Genomic DNA, 19,809 nt, shown 5'->3' with positions numbered 1-19,809 from the left:
CCCGGTCCCCCTGCCCCCTGTCACTCCCGGCCCCTGTCTTCCTTGTCCCCCTGTCCTCCCGGTCCCCCTGCCCCCTGTCCTCCCGGCCCCCTGTCTTCCTTGTCCCCCTGTCCTCCCGGCCTCCCTGCCCCCTGTCCTCCCGGCCCCCTGTCTTCCTTGTCCCCCTGTCCTCCCGGCCCCCCTGCCCCCTGACCTTCCAGCCCTCCTGCCCTGGCCATGTGCATGTCCCATTGCCGCCCCCAGGAGATGGTCTCCTTCCCTCTGAGGTTCCTTTCTGAAATACTTTGCAGTGACTGCTGAGGCTGTGGCTGAGCTGGTTCCGCTCGGCTGCCTTTCAGGAAGAGGAGGCTGCTGGGCCCCCCGGAGGTGGGAGAGGAGGGGGCATGCCTGTCACACCCTCCTCAAATTCTTCACCAGGACTCTCCAAGTGGGGTCCTCGTGCCAGCAGCATCACCCGGGGACTGGTTTGGGCCCTACCCCAGACTTACAGAATCAGGGACTCTGGGGCGGGGCCTGGAGACCCTTGTTTGCAGGGGTTCCCGTGCAGCCCGAAGCTGAGGGCCCCTGGTCCTTACAGCTGAGCTGAGAATCCAGCAGGGCCTCCACGCGGCCCTCTGTGGAAGGTGCTTGGGCTCTGGGGGCAGAGGCCCTGACTTTCCCTGGTGGAGGTCCTGCCAGGACCACGTTCCGACTACCCGGAGCCTCTGGGAACAGCAGCTCAGGGAAGGAGCTTCTCAGGAGCCCCTCCAGGTGCTGTGCTAACACCCATTCGCATAGACGGACTGTTTTGTTCCCCTTATTTGCTTTTGCTGTCACCAGATTGGTCTGATGACACAGCGGCATGTCCCACGCAGACTGCACGGTGTGCCCAGGCTGAGGTGCCCGTGGGGTGCGTGGGGCCAGAGTTGACAGAAGAGGACGGGGCGGTGCCACGGACCCAACCCCACGACGGGGCTTACTTGATTTTTGCTTTTGTTTCTTCCACGAACCCCCGCATCCCATTCTTTGGAATTAAAGGCCAGGGTGAAGTGTGCCTCCTCCCACAACAGTGGGAACAGAAGGTATTGGAAGTTGGTCATGTTCTATTTTGAATTACTGCTGCTGTACGTTGTTACTGCAGCCACAACTTGGGATCTGACGCGCCCCTGGAAGTGCTGGTCTTGTTCAAATTACAACCAGGGGGAGCCCTAATCACTGACCTTGGAGAGAGGTTTTACACACTCTGCTATTATATTGAGGTTTTTTTGAACAGCTTGTGTGGTTAGAGGCTATTTTGGAAAGAAAGCTTGTCACGAATGTCGTCGAAAATACCGAGCCTCTCCATGGGAGTTGTTGAGAGGCGGGCTTTTGTGCGGGGGCGGGACGTGATGCTTCCGTCCCGAAGTCACCGGCTCACTCGTGGCATCAACAGTTTGCCGATCTGCACCGCTGTTTTCTTTTTTCCCCGTGGCAGCCCTGAGCGGTGATGGTGCCCGCTCGGCATCTTTGCCAGGGCCTCACGGTGGACGCGTTGGCGCAGTGTGCATCCAGGGTCAGTCCCACTGGCCAATCAGGCTTTTAGGGTGATTCACTGTCCCCACGTAAGCATGAACCAGGGTTCAGCTTGTCCGTTTTCGGAGGAGTGTCCCTGTGCCGTGAGGCTCTCTTCAGGCTCCCTCAGAGGCCTGGGCTCCGTGGCCCGTGGTGTGTCACCGGCTGTTCTGAATGCGGGCTGATACTGCCACCCTCGCTGTCTGGCACGCCGGCTCCTGGTGAGGACTCTAACTCAGATGTGCAGGACGTACTGTGGTACCCGACACCAGAGGAGAGTGCCCCCCTTTCGTGTCTGCCGTTTCTGCTCCCAGGGTCTCTGGTCTCCTAGGGTTTCCAGCAGCTGTGTGCTTCTGTCTTTTGGATGCCATGTATGTGTTTACAAAAGTAAACATTTTCACTGGAGAAAATTTGGGGGATATAGAAAAGCAAAGTTAGGACATGAAAACTTGTAATTCTACGTCAGGTGCCTTTTTATGGATAACACCCCAGACACTTCCATTCTGGGGGCGAGACTGGACTGTCACTATTGTGCGTGAGTGGCTAAGACACAGGTATGTTTATGGGTACTGCCTGGGTGGTCCCGGTGCCGATATCCCATGTAGCCTACAGCAGGTGCGTGGGGCCCACCGCCGTCTCTGCTGTAGAAGCTAGAAAGAGATGGTCCACTGTGTTCACAGACTTGAGGGCCTGGCTTTAGTTTCCCAGGTAGGTGTACAAGACCTTGGTGCAGCGTTACGAGGACAAGTTGAAGTCAGATGTCCCGGGTTCAGTGTTAGCTTTGACGTTTCCTAGTTTTGTGTCTTGGGAGAAGGTTGACGGAAATGTCGGTTGGTTTTATCATTGTCGTCTTGGGCTGTCGTTGGTTTGGGATTATGTGAACATGAGTTCCCATGCAGGAGGCAAGAGGAGGCTGTGAACGGGCTCCTGGTGCTTGGGTGCGGTTCTGGTGTGGATGGGGAGGAACCAAGGGGAGCACTGGGATCGAGCTGGGGGCATGAAGTAAGGGAAGAAAAAGGTGCTCAGTGCCTTAGAGCACCTGCTGTTTACATAACGCCTTTCTCAAGATGACAGCATGGCGCCCGAGGTTTGGCTTGACGTGGAGCCAGCCTAGCGTCCCGTGACTGAGATGACGCTCTGAGAACCCGTTTGTCAGCCTGGCTCTGTGCTGCCTCTTGTCTGACCTGAGGAATCGATGGTTCTCAGAAGTTTCCCTTGGGAAACTTGCGTTTTGATCGCGTTGAAAGTTGTAAGCGGATTGAGGTGGACACGGCATCTGACTCCCGCGCTGCTCTCCCGTCTTCGTGCCGCCGCGCGCCCTTCGCAGCCCGGCGACCTCCCGTCCTCACTTCTGCTGGGAATGGGGGGTTCACTCTAAGTCCCTGGCTGCTGCTGATTCCATGATTCCGTGGTACCGCTCTGTGATAAACTGTATTCACTGCAGTGATTTCGTGGAACCAGATTGTCAGGGAAAGACCATGACTTACTGTGGGGACACTCGGGGATGGTAATAAAGGTCAAGAGCAGTGGCTGTTGTTGTGGTTGGGGAACTGACACCCCTCTGTGGATTGCAGCCCCCAGAGTGCAGTGACGTCCCGACAGACCAGCGTCTCAGGGGCTCCTATGACCGGTCCCTCTCGCTCCTGTGCTGTAGCAGCAAGAAGGCTCCACCGGGGGGACAGTGACCGGTCCCTGGTCCCATGTTAACTGCTGAAACTCTGTGCTGGCAGTGAGCAGGAGTGAAAGCTTCAGCGTGGTCAGCAGGGGCGCATAGTCTGTGGGCACGCCAGGAACCATGCTAGGCATGCTCAGGCACGGTTATCCCCCTGTTGTTGATGGGGAAATTGAGGCTTAGCAAGAGGCTCGTGTCCAGTCTGGGGTGACAGCGCAGGGGAGGTGGTTTGGCTGGGCACGGGGCCATCACTGTACCCGCTCAGCTCTATTCTGGGAAGAGCACTGGTAGCGTGAGACCCTCTGGAGGCACTGAGGTTCACGATCCCCTGCAGGGCCCTGCTCTCCTCTCATCCGGGCGGCTTGGAGCTTCTCGGGTGGGTTGGGATGGGGGGGGGGCAGGACGTACTGTCATGGGAGTGGAGTCCCCAAGGGGCAGTTGCTGCCACAGGAACCTCCTGGAGAGGCTCCGGGCCGCCTGCCCGGCCACAGTAGATGTCCAGGTCAGGGGTGGCCAGGCCCCGGCCCCGCGGGGAGACTTGTACACTTGGCCAGAATATGAGACGCAGCCATTCCTAGAGCAGTTGATGAGGGTAGAGAGTGAAACCCATGGAATTACAGCACCAAAAGGCAGAACACAAGATGTCACATCTGTGACCGCCAGCGTGAGAAAGACGGAAAGCACACAGGGCCCAGGCTTGTGTGGGACACTTCCTCCTTTCCCTGTGATTAGATGTTCCGGGCAGTCAGTTTACTATTTTAACACACAGCCTGTGGCCTGCTCTGTTTCTAATTCAGGCCGCTCTCTGCCCCTTGTGCCTCCACCTGCCCTGACTGGGCTTTCTGCCTTCTGACCTCATGGCCTTTGTCCTGTTCCCTCTTTGCTCTCCTCCCCACCACCCCGCCAAGTCTCCCCGACCCTGGGCCCTGGGGTCTGCCTCCTTCCTCAGTGTTCTGGTAGGGTCAGGCCTTCAGAAGGTCTTGGTGGCTCAAAGTACTTTTCATTTCTTAGACATAATGGGAGATATTAAGATTGGGGGGGTTTTCTAGGAATTAAACTTATTTGATTCATGGGAAATTGTGAATTGGCCCTTCGTTGAATAATAGGCAGACTGCCTAGGCCAGCCAAAGCCTCGGATTCTAGGAGCTAAAAATAGGAGTGGTGGGTAAAGGGCCGGCTGGCAGAGAGTAGAGGCTCAAGATGGGACTGGCGAGCTGGCGCTCACGGTGACCGCGGAGCCCTGCGCTGCAGGCAGCTGGCAGAGGAAGTGGGGCCAGCCCGGGTTTGGCTAGAGAGCTTTCTTTTTTTTTCTTTTTTTTTTTTAAAGATTTGATTTTATTTATTCGACAGAGATAGAGACAGCCAGTGAGAGAGGGAAACAAGCAGGGGGAGTGGAAGAGGAAGCAGCAGGCTCATAGTGGAGGAGCCTGATGTGGGGCTCAATCCCAGATCAAGGGGATCACGCCCTGAGCCAAAGGCAGACGCTTAACCGCTGTGCCACCCAGGCGCCCCGCTAGAGAGCTTTCTGTACAGTTTCACGTTTTAATCAAGCAACCACATGTGGTAAGAGGGATGGTTGGAGTTTAAATTATAATAAATTAAGGACTAAATGTGGACATTTCAGTATTGGTTTATTAGCTGAAGCCAGACTTCAAACCAGAAAAAATCATTCAAGTCAGAGGGCAAGATGCCTGCTTTGTATACAAGTCAGCATGGGGAAACCTGAGTATAACTTGGAGATTGGGGCACCAGGGTGGCTCAGGCGTTCGAGTCTGCCTCTTGGTTGTGGCTCAGGTCATGATCTCAGGGTGGTGAGATCGAGTCCCGCGTCAGGCTCCGTGCTCAGCAGGGAGTCTGCTGGAGATTCTCTCCCTCCACCCCTCTGTCTCCCTCTCTCTCTCTCTCAAAAAAAAATGTGTGTGTATGTGTATATATATATATATATATATATGAACTCTTTAAAAGAACAACGTGGAGACTAGCAAAAGTGCTAGGGTTGGTAACTAAGGTGTTTACTGCATGTGTGTCATCTTCGTTTGTATAGCTGACTTTTTAAAATGTGAGGCAGGATATTCTTAGGTTTCTAATAGAAAGTATCACAGAGGTCACAGAAGGAGATCAGAACATGTCTAGGGGCCTAACTGATGACAGTGACGGCATTTTCGTTCCCCGAGGAAAGGTGGCATGTTCAGTAAGTGGAGTTGGCTTAATCGGCTGTCTTGAAAAAAGTGATGCCCTAACTCCCGCCGTACAAAATAGATTCCGAATGGATTGATGGTGACAACGTGTGAAAATAGAACAGAAATATCAGGGACGGTCTGCAGACTGTTGTGCATAACCTCTGGAATGTTCCTGAGTGATCAGTAAACTAAAGGCTGAAGAGGAAAAGACGGCGATTTGGTTATTTAAGAGAGCACGGTTTGAGTGTGGCAGGAGACACCAGGTCACAGCACACTGGGCTCACACTCATGACCTACCTGCTCGCAGCCCGCCCCGTGTGCTCCCACGGGACAAGCCAGCTGCCAGAGCGGTGGGACCTGTCCCTGGAAACCCCACGTGCACAGCTGCGTGTCGCGTGCTAGCGGTGCTTGGTGTGCACCTTCACCCCTGTGGGCAGCCCTGCTCTCATCCCCACCGGAGAGGCAGAGGCCATAGTGTGGGACGGTTGGGCACACGGGGCCACCCCGCGGAAGCGAGTTGTTTTCAGACAGCAGCTGGGGGGACCCGTCCCTCTTGGTGCCTCCTGTGGACGCTATGCCATTCCCGAAAAGGAAGGAGATAAACCCACAGGTAGTATCAAATTTATCATATGGCGAAGAGAAAAAGCTGGTTGCTTTCGTGAACAGTTCAGAACTACCCCCTCCCGTGCGTATACCCCTTATACAGTTGTGAGATCTCAGAGAAAGCTCTGGAAGCCTTTGAACCAAATGGTCAGCGTGTGAAGGGAAGGAAAGATGATTTACCGTTTCTGTGTATGCTTTCGTAGCACGGTTACAATGGACCTGCGTTTCCTTTGTAAGTAGAAATGTTTAAAGATAGATAAAGAATACAGTTTCCTTTTAAAACTCTTAACTTTAAGCCTAGAGCTTTACTAAAAGGAATTCTGCATATTATTCAGTTATTATGAATTAGGTGCCTGCTGTATACCCAGAAATGGGATAGATGATTTTGTAGCATGTGTGACCATTTGGACCCAGCTGGTTCAGAAGTTAAACAGAAAATAACTAACAGAATAATTAAAGTGATTAATCCAGCAGATGCCTACGGCAAATCCGCCAGTCCCCAGGGACTCAGACTGGGCAGTGGGAAGCAGCAGCCTACATGCGGTTTGTGAATGAGTTTCTAACGTAAGGTGAATAGAGTGGGCATTTAATCACAAAGCTCCGAATTATGTTTCATTTTACATTTAAACTTTATCAGAAATTGCCTTTGTTATTACACATAATAAATTGACTTGGTTACTGTTTAATATAAATTGAAGGAATTATTGGCTATTAAATTTATAAGCATTTCTATTTAACTATAAACATGCTCTATAGAAATTTTGAAAAACCTAGTTCTGAATTTTCAAGAATAAGAAAAAAGTGACTCATTCCCCCAGTGAGAGGCTTGGCACAGTCAACATTTGGGTAACATTCCGGTTCTTGTGTTCAGCCGTTTCTTCTCCGGTTTTATTTTCCATATGGAGATGTCGCGTGTGCACATATTTAAATACATATCTGTACACGTACATATTCCACATATCCTTTAAAAATTTCACTCCAAATATTTCTATGTGTTTCTGGAAGTTCTTCATAAAAATCACTGGTTGCTGCGCGGCCTTCTGCTCAGCCTTACCCACTCCTCCCCCCGGCCCTCTGCGCTGCTCAGGACACGTGTGGCTTCCTGCCTGCCTCCCCCATGCACAGGCGGTTCTGGGGGCGGTGATCTGACCTGCCCTCTGCAGCCTTGTGCCCTGGCCCAATGAGGTCGAAGGCACTTTATCTGTTGGCGTCTCCCGTGGTTGAATGTTAAGTGTTTCCTTGTTTTCTTGCCAACATAAATATTGTTATAATAAACACTGATCATTTATAAATCTTTGTTTTATGGATTATAGTTGACCCTTAAACAACATAGGTTTGAACTGCATGGGTCCGCTTACGTGTGGATTTTTTTCAATAAATATAGCGTATACTGTAGATGTATTTTCTCTCCCTTAGGATTCTTTTTTTCTCTTCCCTTATGACTCTTTTAATAACATTTTCTTTTCTCCAGCTTACTTTACTATAAGAACACAGTTTATAATATAAATATGTACACAATATGTATTAATCAACTGTCTGGGTTATTGGTAAGGCTGGTCAACAGTAGACTATTAGTCGTTTGTTTTTTTTTTTAAGTTGAAGTATAACTAACATATAATGCCGTCTTGGTTTCAGGTGTGCAGCACAGTGATTCGGTAATTCTGTACATCCCTCAGTGCTCAGTACCCTAAGTGTAGTCACCATCTGTCAGTGTACAAGGTGACTTCAGTATTATCGACTGCATTCCCTATGCTGTTGTTTTCGTCCCCTTGACTTATTTATTTTATACTTGGAAGTTTGTACCCCTTAATGCCCGTCACCTGTTTCACCCATCCCCCACCCCTCTCCCCTCTGGCAACCACCAGTCTGTTCTCTGCATTGACGAGTCTGTTTTTTGTTTGTTCGTTTTGCTTTTCAGATCCCACATATAAGTGAAATTGTATGCTATTTATCTTTCTCTGATGTGTTTCACTTAGCCCGGTACTGGTACCCTCTGGGTCCATCCATGTTGTCGCAAATGGCAAGATCTCTTTCTTTTTTTGTGGCTGAGTAATATATATGATAATAATATAAATAATGTGATATAATTATATAATATAAACATTATAATATGTAATTATAATGTAAAAATGATGAAAGTAATATAATGTCATAATAAACATAGGGGTGCATGTATCTTTTCAAGTTAGTGTTTTCATTTTCTTTGGATAAATACCCAGTAGTGGCATTATTGGATCTTACGGTAGTTCTATATTTGACTTTCTGAGGACCCTCCGTACTGTTTTCCACAGTGGCTGCAGCAGCTTGCATTCCCACCAACAGTGCATGAAGGCTCCCCTTTTTCTACACGCTCTCTAACACCTGTTGTTTCTCCTGGTTCTGATTCTAGCCATTCTGACAGGTGTGAGGTGATAGGTATCTCATTGTGGTTTTGATTTGCATTTCCCCGATGATGAGGAATGTTGAGCCTCTTTTCCTGTGTCTGTTGGCCATCTGGATGTCTTCTTTGGAGAAATGTCTGTTCAGGCCCTCTGCCCATTATTTAATTGGATTATTTGGGTTTTTTTGGTGTTGAGTTATACAAGTTTTTAAAATATATTTTGGATAGTAATCCTTCATCAGTTATGTCCTTTGCAAATATCTTCTCCCATTTAGTAGGTTGCCTTCTGATTTTGTTGGAGATTTTCCTTTGCTGTGCAGAAGATTTTTATTTTGGTACAGTGCCAGTCGTTTATTTTTGTTTTTGTTTCTCTTGCCCGAGGAGGCATATCCATAAATAATGTGGCTAAGGCTGAGGTCCATGATATTACTGCCTATGTTTTCTTTTAGGAATTTTATGGTTTCAGGTCTCACATTTAGGTCCTTAATCCATTTTGAGTTTATTTTTGTGTATGATGTAAGAAAGTGGTTTAGTTTCATTCTTCTGCATGGTGCTGTCCAGTTTTCTCAACACCATTAACTGAGGTGACTGTCTTTTCCCGTGGCATATTCTTGCCTCCTTTGTTCTAGATTAATTGAAAATATAAGTGTGGGTGTACTGCTGTGTTCTGTTGTGTTAGTCTGTGTGTCTGTTTTTGTGCTAGCCCTGTACTGTTTTACTATAGCTTTATCGTAGATCTTGAAATCTGGGATTGTGATACCTCTGGCTTTGTTCTTCTTTTTCAAGATTGCTTTGGCTATTTGGGGTCTTTTGTGAATACAAATTTTAGGATTATTTCTTCTAGTTCTTGAAAAATGCTGTTGGTATTTTGATAGTGATTGCATTAAAGCTGTAGATTGCTTTTGGTACTGTGGACATTTTTAACAGTATTGGTTCTTCCAATCCATGAGCATGAGATGTCTTCCCGTTTGTTTGTGTCATCTGCAATTTCTCTCACGAATGTTTCATAGTTTTGAAGTACAGGTCTTTCACCTCCTTGATTAAATTTATTTATAGGCATTTTATTATTTTTGGTGCAGTTGGAAATGGGATTGTTGTCTTCATCTCTCTTGCTGCTGCTCCGTTATTACTGGAAAATAATGCAGCAGATTTCTGCATATTAATTTTGTATCTTGCAACTTTACTGAATTCATTTATTAATTCTTTTTTTATTATGTTCATTATCATTTATTAGTTCTAATAGATTTTTGGTGGAGTCTCTGGGGTTTTCTATATATAGTATCATATAGAATCTGCAAATACTGAAAGTTTTACTTTTTTCTTACCAATTTGGATGCCTTTTATTTCTTTTTCTTGTCTGATTGCTGAGGCTGGGACTTCCAGTACTGTGATGAATAAACATGGTGAGAGTGGATATCCCTGTCTTGTTTCTGACCTTAGGAGAAAAGCTGTCAGTTTTTACCCATTGAGGATAATGTTAGCAGTGAGTTTGTCGTGTATGGCCTTCATTATGCTGAGGTATGTTCCCTCAAAACCTACTTTGTTGAGGGTTTTTTTTTTTCTTCCATGAATGGATGTTGTATTTTGTCAGATGCTTTTTCTGTATCTGTTGAGGTGATCAGATGGTTTTTATCCTTTCTCTTATTTTTTTTTTAAAGATTATTTCTTTATTTGAGAGAGAGACAGAGATAGCAAGAGAGAGTATAAGAAGGGAGGAGAGGGAGAAGCACACTCCCCACTTAGCAGGGAGCCTGAGGTGGGGCTCAATCCCAGGACCCTGAGATCATGACCTGAGCGGAAGGCAGAGGCTTCACGAACTGAGCCACCCAGGTGCCCCTATCCTTTCTCTTATTGATGTGATGTATCTCGTTGATTGATCTGCAAATGGGGAACCACCCTTGCATTCCTGGGATAGATCCCACTTAATCGCGGTGAATGATTCTTTTAATGTACTGTTGGATTCAGTTTGCTGGTATTTTGTAGAGGATTTTGCATCTATCTTCATGAAGGATATTGGCCTGTAGTTTCCTTTTTTGGTGGAGTCTTTATCTGGTTTTGGTATCAGGGTAATGCTGGCTTTATAGAATGAGTTTGGAAGTTTTCCTATGTTTTGGAATAGTTTGAGAAAAGTAGTTAAGTTTTGGGGGAATCAAAAATAATACGTGGATTTTTTTGACTGTGCAGGGTGTTCTCACTGTAACCACTGTGTTGTTGAAGGGTCAAGTGTATTTTTCTTAGGAGACCTAGATATTGATTTATTCATGGTTTTTCAAAAAAAAATTTTTTTTTTAGAGAGAAATTGTGTGCATGTGGGGGGTGGGGAGCAGAGGGAGAGGGAGAGAGAGAATCTTAAACAGGCACCGCACCTAGTGCAGAGCCCAACACGGGGCTCGATCTCACGTCCCTGAGATCATGACCTGAGCTGAAGTCATGAGTCTGATGCTTCGTCGACGGAGGTCCCAGGCGCCCTCAGCTGCTGTTGTAAATAAACCTGTCACTCGCTTGCTGTGCAGCCTCACTGCCCGGGGTGTCGGGACTCGGGCAGGAGGCACAGGTGCGTCAGATGGTTGGTGGCCCGCTGGGGACACGGCCAGGAACCCCTGGGGACAGGGGCTCAGGACCTTGAGTGGTGGCTGTTCTTGTACTCCCCCTCCCCACCCAGGCGAGGCTGGTCATCTTTCCCTTCCGAAAATTAGGGCCTCTTGTTCATCTGTGGGCTGGGAAGGCCTGCAGGGGGGCCACCTGCTGTTGGGGGGCCGGAAAGTTCTCTGCATGGGGTCCTTGGCTTTGGGCAGCAGGGAAGGACCAGAGCTTGCCCGTGCAGTGGCTCTGAGTGGGAGACGCTACCAGTGACCAGGATGTGTTTCTCTGTGAGCTCCCGGTTTGCTGATGTTTGGTGGTGTTAGGCCTGAAGAGGAAGGTACGTCATCTCTCCTGGGCAGTCTGCCACAGTGATAAATGAGGAAGGGAAAACCAAAGTCTTAAGTTCAAGTTTCTTCCTCTTCTAGAATGGCCATTAGGACTCAAGTCCAGTGGCCAGCGCACACGTTTGTTTTGTGGTTCTCCATGGCGGGCAGCGGAGTAGAGCTGTCTTTGTGGCTGGTGACTGACCAAGGCAGACGCTCGCACTGGTGGCGCTGGGGGCAGGGCCATTGGCTGAGACCCCAGGGACCAGGCTCAGGCACAGAGCCCGTTTCCGCTAGTTGGAGGTTCAGGTGATGACAGCCCAGCGGTGCTGCACTTTGATGCTGGCAGCGGCTCTGTCCGCGTGTGGTGGGTGACTGGTGGTGGGCCCTGGGGCCCTGCAGCTCCCTTTGGCGGACGGGCATCTCTGGAATAGATATAACGTGCTTCTGGGGTTCCCGGTGCATATGGCACATGTCCCGCGAAGAATCCCAAGGAACCCTGAAGTCTTAAGCTGGTGGACTGCCTCTCATTTTGCCAGATGCCCCCGTGATGTTGGCGGCAAGCGGACTCACTGATCGCTCCCTGTGCCAGGTGTGCTAGTCTAAGGAGGACAGGCCTTGCCCTTGCTCTGGTGATGAGGACACTGAGGAGCTGAGGAGCTGCAGGGTGGGCTCTGACTCTGGTCTTCTGCTCTGGGCTGGACTGGTGACTTCTTGAGGACCCAGAGCAACACAAACCTTCCATGTGAAGCCGGTCCACAGACTGCGCTTTTGCTGTTCGCTTCCTCCACCCTTCCCAGACCCTGAAAGGGGAGAGGGTCTGAGTTTCAAGCTCAGAACGGACAGAAGTCAGTGAACTGCTCGGTGCTCCGAGGGCAGCAGGTGTGAGGGCCACTGACCTGCCAGCTCATCGTGGTTGCTACGTGTGGGCTCAGTCACCTCCCAGACCAAGTGAGCCCTGGTCCCAGTAAGGCTCTGCCCCAAGAATGGTTTAGGTAAGAGCCCGACTCTGGGAGACCCACACCCAGGTGTGAAGGTCCCCCCATGTCTGCCCAGTCAGGGTGGTGGGGTGAGCCCAGTGCAGACCACTGTTGAGAAAACCCTGCAGTAAGACCCTACCCCGTGTGACTGGCGGGGATTCGCGCCCGGGGCCCTGGGGCTCTGCCTTGAGGGAGCAGAACTTGTGGGACAACGGACCTTTTCAGGCGAAGCCCCCGGAACAGAATCTCTGCCCGTGTGCCCACAGGCCGTGTCAGAGTGGGTCTGTGTGTCAGGAACACACACGGCTGGCTAAGATGCCGCCACAGCGTGGTGAGGAGCGGTTCGACTCCTGCTTCTGCCTCTCACACCCCGTGACTCTGGGCCCCCGTTCCACTTGGAGACGCAGTCGTGCACCGAAAGTGGTGCCCGCGGCTGCTGAGGTCTGTGGGGGGCGTTGTGACCCATGCGGTCCCCCCCTCACTCCTGAACACAGCCCTTGGAGTTTGAGGGTGAGGTGGCCGGGCTGCATGGAAGTCCCACACCAGGGAGGGGGTTGGCTGATCTGAACGGGGAGATAAAGTCAGAGTTGAGTCTCCTACAAGTTCATTTATTCACTATTTCAGCAAAGTTTAAAAAACATCCTGTGTGTGTCAATATGGTCTCATTCCTCATGGCCCGTGGCTCGTCCAGGGCAGCCGGCTTGTAAACTGGGCAGTGTTTCCTGCCTAATTAGACCAATAGCAATATTAAAAATAACTTGGGAGTTTTGAACACGTCGAGCTCAGTAGAGATCTGTGGCTTCTCTGTGAGGTGCTGCAGCCCGCTGGGTTTGAAACAGCCTTGCTCAGGCCCCAGGGAGGGGGCACCACAGCCTGGGATGTGTCTAGGGAGTGACTCAGGCGGGGACAGCAGTCCAAATGTGCTGGGTGGGTCTGGGATCCAGTGGGCGTTTCTGTTTTCTTGCAGCTGGAGACATGGCAGAGCTTTTCCCCTCTCCTGTGCACGAATCAGCAAACAGAACAGCCCATGGCCCTTTAGAAATAATTTTAAAGCCTTTATTACGTCATTCTTTAAATCCCTGCATAGGTCCTGCTTCCCCATCCCGTGCACCTTCTAGCTGCCTCTCTCCTTGCCGGCCTGTCATGAAGAAGTCTGTCTTCCGGAAATTCCACGGGTGACACGTCTGAGGTCATCTTGGCGGGCCCAGGACTTTTGACCTCTGGGTGGTTCCCAGTTAGCCGCGAGGATGTTCTTTTGTTCAGCACGGGAATGGCTTTGTGAAGCTAACAGGGAGTGAGTGACAGCGCCCGTGAGGCAGCCTAGGCTTTGCTTGCAGCAAGGAGAGGACCTGTGCACGAAAGCACAGCATGCGCGTAGGGTAGGAAAGGGAGCGCCAGCCCCGACCGGGCGGTGGAGGAGTGCAGCCATGCTGTCCGGCTCTGAGGGGTGGACAGGATGTGGATGCACCGGTGCGGAGGGTCCGCACGGCCCGCACGTGAGGAGACATGGGCACTGGCCAGCGCCAGCTTCGGCTCGGCCAAGTGCATCGTTGAAGGTCATCCTGCACATGCAAATCGGCATCGGCTTGTGGGGATCCCTGAATGCCCGGCTGAGCAGGAGTTCTCTTTTGGGTGGGTAATGGGGTGCTTCTGAGGGGCGAGGAGGGAGAGACAATCGTGGTCGTCAGCCACACGCTAGCTGTAGAGGATGAAAGTGCGTGGAAAGTTTCGGAAAGGGTAGTTCCTTCTGGAGAGCGTGCTGAGGCTTCTGGGTCAGGCCACCCCGCCACGGCAGGGGTGGCTGTGCCTGGAGGGGCCCGTGTGTAGGTCGCTGGTGCCGCGTCCGTTCGCAGAGGGTCTCCTGAGGCCACGGGGAGGCACCCCTGCCGTAGGCAGTCCAGAGCCAGAGTGTCGATGGCGGGCTGTCATCCCGTGCAGCCAGGCGGGCTTCGGACAGTGAGTGAAAGCCCGGAGTTGCCCCAGGGCTGGTTAGAACCCGGGTTCTGTGTTCAGGCGCCGGCAGGGGCGGCCCGGGGGTCTGCCATTCTGACACTGCTGCTGGTGTGGGGAGCACGTCTGAGAACCACTGGTGAGATGGGCACGGAGCTGCCGGTCCTGGTGACTGGCCACCCTGTTCACAGAGGGGGGACTGAGGCCCGAAGAGGGGGGCAGTGCTGTCCGTGCTGCTTCTCCTGATTCTCTGCGGTGCGGGAGCAGACGGGTGTGTGCGTGTGGGTCTCCGGATGACTGGGCACTAACTCGGTATTTGAAAATCTGGTAAATAAGCGGAATCATCAAGCATTTACCCTAACTTTCTGTGTGAACTTTACTAACAGGTCACCAAATGGTAGACAAAGGGCAAACTTCTCTTTATAAAATCACTTCAGTTTATAAATTAAAATGAAAGGTAAAATTAGGATCCATTTTGCAACCTCTCATGGGTTAAGGGATCTGGCTCCATTTTTATGAGCTACAGAAGAGGCAGGACTGAGCGACAGGATAAAATTTGGAAGAACGCTGAGCCCTGGTGGAGGGGTCATTGAGCTGGGACGACTGGAAGAACATTCTGGAGTGCTGGGACCGTTCCACGTGTTGGTCTGATTCCGCGCTGTGCACATACGTGGAGTCCGCGGGGTTGTGTTCACCGAGTGTGTGTTACACCGCACCAAGAACATCTCTATTTATACCCTTTCTTGCTCCGTCTGGGAAAGGACATCGGGTGGACAGTATCCTCTGTGTGATAACCACAGTCGCATGGAGCAGCCGCTGCCTTGGTCACAACACTGGGAACCGTCTGGACTTTGCCTTTTAAAATTGTGATAAGATGGGCATAACACAGAACTCACCACTTAGCCATTTTTAAATGTACACGTCAGTGGCATTTACCACCACCTCTCTTTAGTTTCACCCTTCGTAATCCCGCGGAGGGACACCGCGTGATCTTCAGGTAAACCGCCTAGGGCAGCGATGGCACTGCGTCCTGCTGCCCCCGCCCCACCCACATGTAGGTGCACGACTGCGTTGTCTCCACCTGCTTGCTGCGTGGACATTCACATGTGCGTTTCTGTGTTCAGTTCTTGTGTGTGTGCGGCCCACAGTGGGGTTGCTGGGGCATGTCCTAGCTGTTTCCACGGTGGCTGCACCACTCCGCACTCCCCCAGCCGCGTACAAGTACTGCACTTTCTCCACATCCTCACCAACATTTGTTATTTCCTTTTTAAAAACAATTCTGGCTGTGTTCATGGCAGAGTGGTATCTAAGTACGGGTTTGACTTGCATTTCCGTAATGACATGTGACGTCCAGTGTCTTCTCACGTCCATGTGGACAGTTTGGATATCTTTGGAAAAATGCCTTTCAGGTTCTTTGCCCATTTTTAAAGGGGTCATTTGTCTTTAGTTGTTAAGTTGTAGGAGCTCTTTATATATTTTAGATCCCAGAATACTCATCGGATATGTGACTTGCAGGAATCTTCTCTTGCTCTGTTGATAACCGTCTCCCACAGTCTGCATTGCCACCGATCTTTGCTCTCAAGGCCTTGAGATGCATCACCTGTTTCCCTGTTTCTCTTTATGTCGCAGCTGGAGGAAAGGGGTCAGTCAGCCTGGTGGTCGTGGCACCTTGCTCAGGAGTTCTTCCAACCCAGAGCACCCCCCCACCACCACCTCTCACCCCTACCTGGGGTGTTGGCACTGTCCTGGTGACTGGCCCATCTTATCATCAGCTGCCTTCTGTTGCCACCATCTGTCTTCTCTGTGCCCTCGCTTCTGGCAGCTGAGCAAGGGAAAGAGGAAGGGATTTTATGGGTTTATTGGGGGGAGCAGCCCCTCTGCCTTCTGCACATGGAGGTTAGCCCTGCTGGCATTTCAGTAATGCTGCCTTCCTTACAAAGGAGCAGAAACAGATGTGTCACACACGTGCATCTCATAGGCGTGATACAGCACTGTTAACATTACACGCACTAACATGGATATTACCTGTGTGTGAGGTCAGCCCCGTGCTAAGCTGTCATAATTGCCTTCACTCCTGGGGAGACCGTCAGACCACAAAATGCAAAGTGCTTGAGAAACAGCCTGGGGTGTATTTAACCAACCGAAAAGATAGTAAGTTACATAGGAAAGGGTCAGGCTTTCATCAGAAAGGCCTCTCAGAGTCTCTTTACCCCAGAATAACATGAAGTTTCGCTTTCGCCATGGACCTGGGATTTCCACCATCTGTCTATTTCCCTTCGGGCCAGATGCAAGTGAACAAAGGAATACCTTCGTTTAAAAGTCTTTCCAGAACTTTGTGTTTTGCACTGGAGGTATGAATGCCAGGCTCTGATTTTATAAGGAAGAAAATGGTTTTTCTAATCTTTTGTTAATATCTAAGAAATTTTCTTTCTCAGGCTTAAGCCAGGACTCTTTCAGAGAATGGAGTGGGGAAAAGAAAGAAAAACATAGATAGTACCAAAGTGTTCAGAGCAGAAACAGCAGCCTGAAATCCTATGTTGGTTGCTTCCGAAAAATAAACCTAGATCTTGCAGAAGACTCTCTTTCCAGTGCGGGCTGGGAGGGGCCGTCTTTGGCCAAGTCGGGGTCTTATTTTATGTATCAAGGCATTGCTGCCCCTGGAAGAGGTTGCAGGTTGGAATGGAAATTTGGGCTGTTTAATGTATTTAAAGAGCTCTAAGAAATGTAGCAGTGCCTTAAACAGGTCAAGCTGACCTGAATGCTTCTTTTGTGTTTTGTCAAATGATGAGGACCCTTGGGCAGGCAGAGATGTGTCCTCCTCGCAGCCCAGAGCAGTGCCTGGAGGAGGCGCTCAGGTCAAATGGGAAGGGACCAGGCGAAGGGCGATGTGGAGGGGGCCGCAGTGTCTGGTCACAGCACGTGGCTGCGTGACCGTGATGTAAATGACGGCTTGCGGAGTTAGCATATTTCGAATCAACTTATAGAGACAATAGGTAAGATATTTATAGGTACAGAACAGGGTGAAATGTTGAATACTTGACATTGTAAAAAAATCATCCTTCATAACAGGGATCAACAGCTGATTTCAAATTGATCAGCAGAGAAACATCAGTGATACGCTTATTTAAATTGATGATGCTTGCTTGGGAACTAAGAGACAGAAATTAGTGAATGTGACTGTTTCTGGAGAGAGGGTCTGTGGTTGGGCCTGGGGCTGCACGAAGACTGTCATGTTTGATCTTGGATTCCCACAGCTGCCTTGCAGGTACTTCTGAACGATAACAGCAAAAAAGCATATATATAAACAAAGTATTTTAATGGACACCTGTACACACAGAATGTTTCCACCTCTCTCCACTGCCACTGAGGCTGTGAGCTGGAGTAGACCAGCCTCTGGAACCTCACGCTGTCTCCAGGAAAGGAGCTGGTTTTTCTCTCGGGCCGGCTCGGCAGGCTGGAAGCACACAGATGGACTTGGTTTGTGCGTGGTTCCAGCTGACCGCAGAAGCGCCCATGCCGTCACACGCCTGCTCGTCACACGCCCATGCCGTCACACACCTGGCTCTCTGGTGTCTTCAAAGCCAGTGCTCGGACCCAGACAGCGTAAACCCAGAATCACTCATGCTGGGGTGAAGGGCTGGGGGAGTTCGCTTTCCTGGCCAGAAATGGGACGTGGAAACCAAAGTGGTGCACCCCCGCCGCTGTGTGGGAAGTGGCAGAAATCTACGCCCGGAATATTTACTGTCTTAAAAACCTGTTGCCACAATCACCTCCCTCCCATTTTGCCATCGTAAAACAGAAAAATGAAAGAACAGGCATTTCTCTGATTCCCAGCGAATGTTTAATTGAAAAGACAGGCAGTAGTAGGTCAGTGGAACCTCATTCACTGCCGCTGGGACTGTAAAGTGTCACAGCCACCATGGGAAACGGTTTGGAGCCTCCTCAGACAGTTAAACCCAGAGTTACCACATCCCCCAGCACCTCCACTCCTGGGCGTGCTCATGTCCGCACGGAAACTGGTACTCAAACAGCCACAGCAGCACAGCAGCCCGAAGTTGGAAACAACCCAAGTGTCTGTCAGCTGAAGAATGGCTGAACAGATCGTGCAACACCCATACAGCGGAGTATTACTCAGCCGTGAGAAGGAACAGGTCTGCACTGTGAATGAACCTTGAACGCCATGCTGAATGAAAGAAGTCAGACGCAAAAGATCACATGTGATACGATTCTATTTATATGAATGTCCAGAAGAGCCGAAACTATAGAGATGGAAAGTAGGTTAGTGGTTGCCAGGGCCTGGGGGAGGCAGAAGGGATGTGACAGTTAATAGGTCCACGTTTATTTATTTCAGGGACATGAAAATGTTCTAACGCTGATTGTGGGGATAGTTGCACAACCTAGTGAATGTACTAAAAAACATTGAATTGTACACTTTAAATAGGTGAATTTTATGATACGCTGATCCTATTGCAATAAAGCTGTTAAGAGAAAAAACAGAAATCAAGACACACACGTGTACACACACACATACACAGACATATACACATACAAGCAAGTTAAGTGTATAAACACCTCAATGGGAGGAAACGGCGGGCTTTGGGCATGGCCCTGTGGCCCTGGTGTCCTCTGACAGACATTCGCCAGGTGATCTCTCTCAGGTGATCTCCCCTGTGTTCTCTCAGGTGATCTCCCGGATGTTCTCTCGGGTGATCTCCTGGGTGTTCTCTCGGGTGATCTCCCAGGTGTTCTCTCAGGTAATCTCTCAGGTATTCTCTCAGGGGATCTCCCAGGTGTTCTCTCGGGTGATCTCCTGGGTGTTCTCCCAGGTATTCTTCCCTCTTCCTCTTTCTTATTTGGGTCACATGATAACTCCTCTGGAGGTGGGAGTGCCAGGTGAAAACTGTTCCCAGGCTGAGGTTTCCTGTGGCACTGAGGGCATCCTGAAGACTATGTGCTCTCTTTTGTGTGGCCCCTACTTATTGGTACCTCCTGTTTACTGTACAGATGCACAGGGATAATGTTCTAGGAGGGCCCAGGCCCAGCCTGGGGACAGCTCAGATCCTCATCTTCACCATTGTTCAGGGGCCCTTACTCTTCCAGAAGTTTCCATAGTACCTCACTTTAGTTTCCTGCATTTAAAAAAAAAAAAAAACTCAGCCTATTCCTGCCATTTGTGTCCCTGTTACATTCTTCAGCCTCCTCAGCTACCTCCTCACCCTTGTCCCTTCACTGTAACCTGCTAGAGATTCCTAATGCAACTAGTAGAAACAAAGCATAGAAGAGCAAAAGACTTTGGGGAGCAGAGCTGTGCTGGAAGGTGTGGAGGAAGCACAGACCCTATAGTCTCATTTTTTACCTGCCACAGGCAGTCTTCCAGCCAGAAATTCCCATTAATCAGGGGGAGCCCAGATGCCACTTGCGCTTTGGGGGTGGTGAAGAACTCCAGGGCAGGTGCACCTTGATGATAGACTGGCGTCCTTAAGAGTGGGGCCCCAGAAGACCACATGAGGGGTCAGGGAGGGCAGGCACACCCATGCATGTGGCTGGAGGGGCCCAAAATGTACAAGGCCAGGCAGTTGCCCCCTGAGAGGGGCTGCCCCCACCAGAC

The 19,809-nt window shown here is 50.3% G+C and overlaps 1 protein-coding gene across 5 annotated transcripts in view; it reads left to right on the top strand.

Annotated features, from left to right (window-relative positions):
- Window positions 1-19,809, top strand: part of RASA3 (RAS p21 protein activator 3) — a 107,928-nt gene that overhangs the window by 16,927 nt on the left and 71,192 nt on the right. The window contains exon 1 of one of the 5 annotated variants that reach the window (XM_040624978.1): window positions 1,413-1,751. The exons of the other annotated variants lie outside the window; for them this stretch is intronic. The gene's annotated coding sequence lies outside the window, so the exon portion shown is untranslated. Of the gene's footprint in view, window positions 1-1,412; window positions 1,752-19,809 lie in introns of those variants that run through there. 5 annotated transcript variants of the gene reach the window in all.

This window comes from Ursus maritimus, unplaced genomic scaffold (genome assembly GCF_017311325.1).
Source record: "Ursus maritimus isolate PB19 unplaced genomic scaffold, ASM1731132v1 scaffold_10, whole genome shotgun sequence".
NCBI classification, from domain to species: Eukaryota; Metazoa; Chordata; class Mammalia; order Carnivora; family Ursidae; genus Ursus; species Ursus maritimus.
The sequence above is the reverse complement of the archived record's forward strand: the minus strand, read 5'-3'. Positions and strand labels throughout refer to the sequence as shown.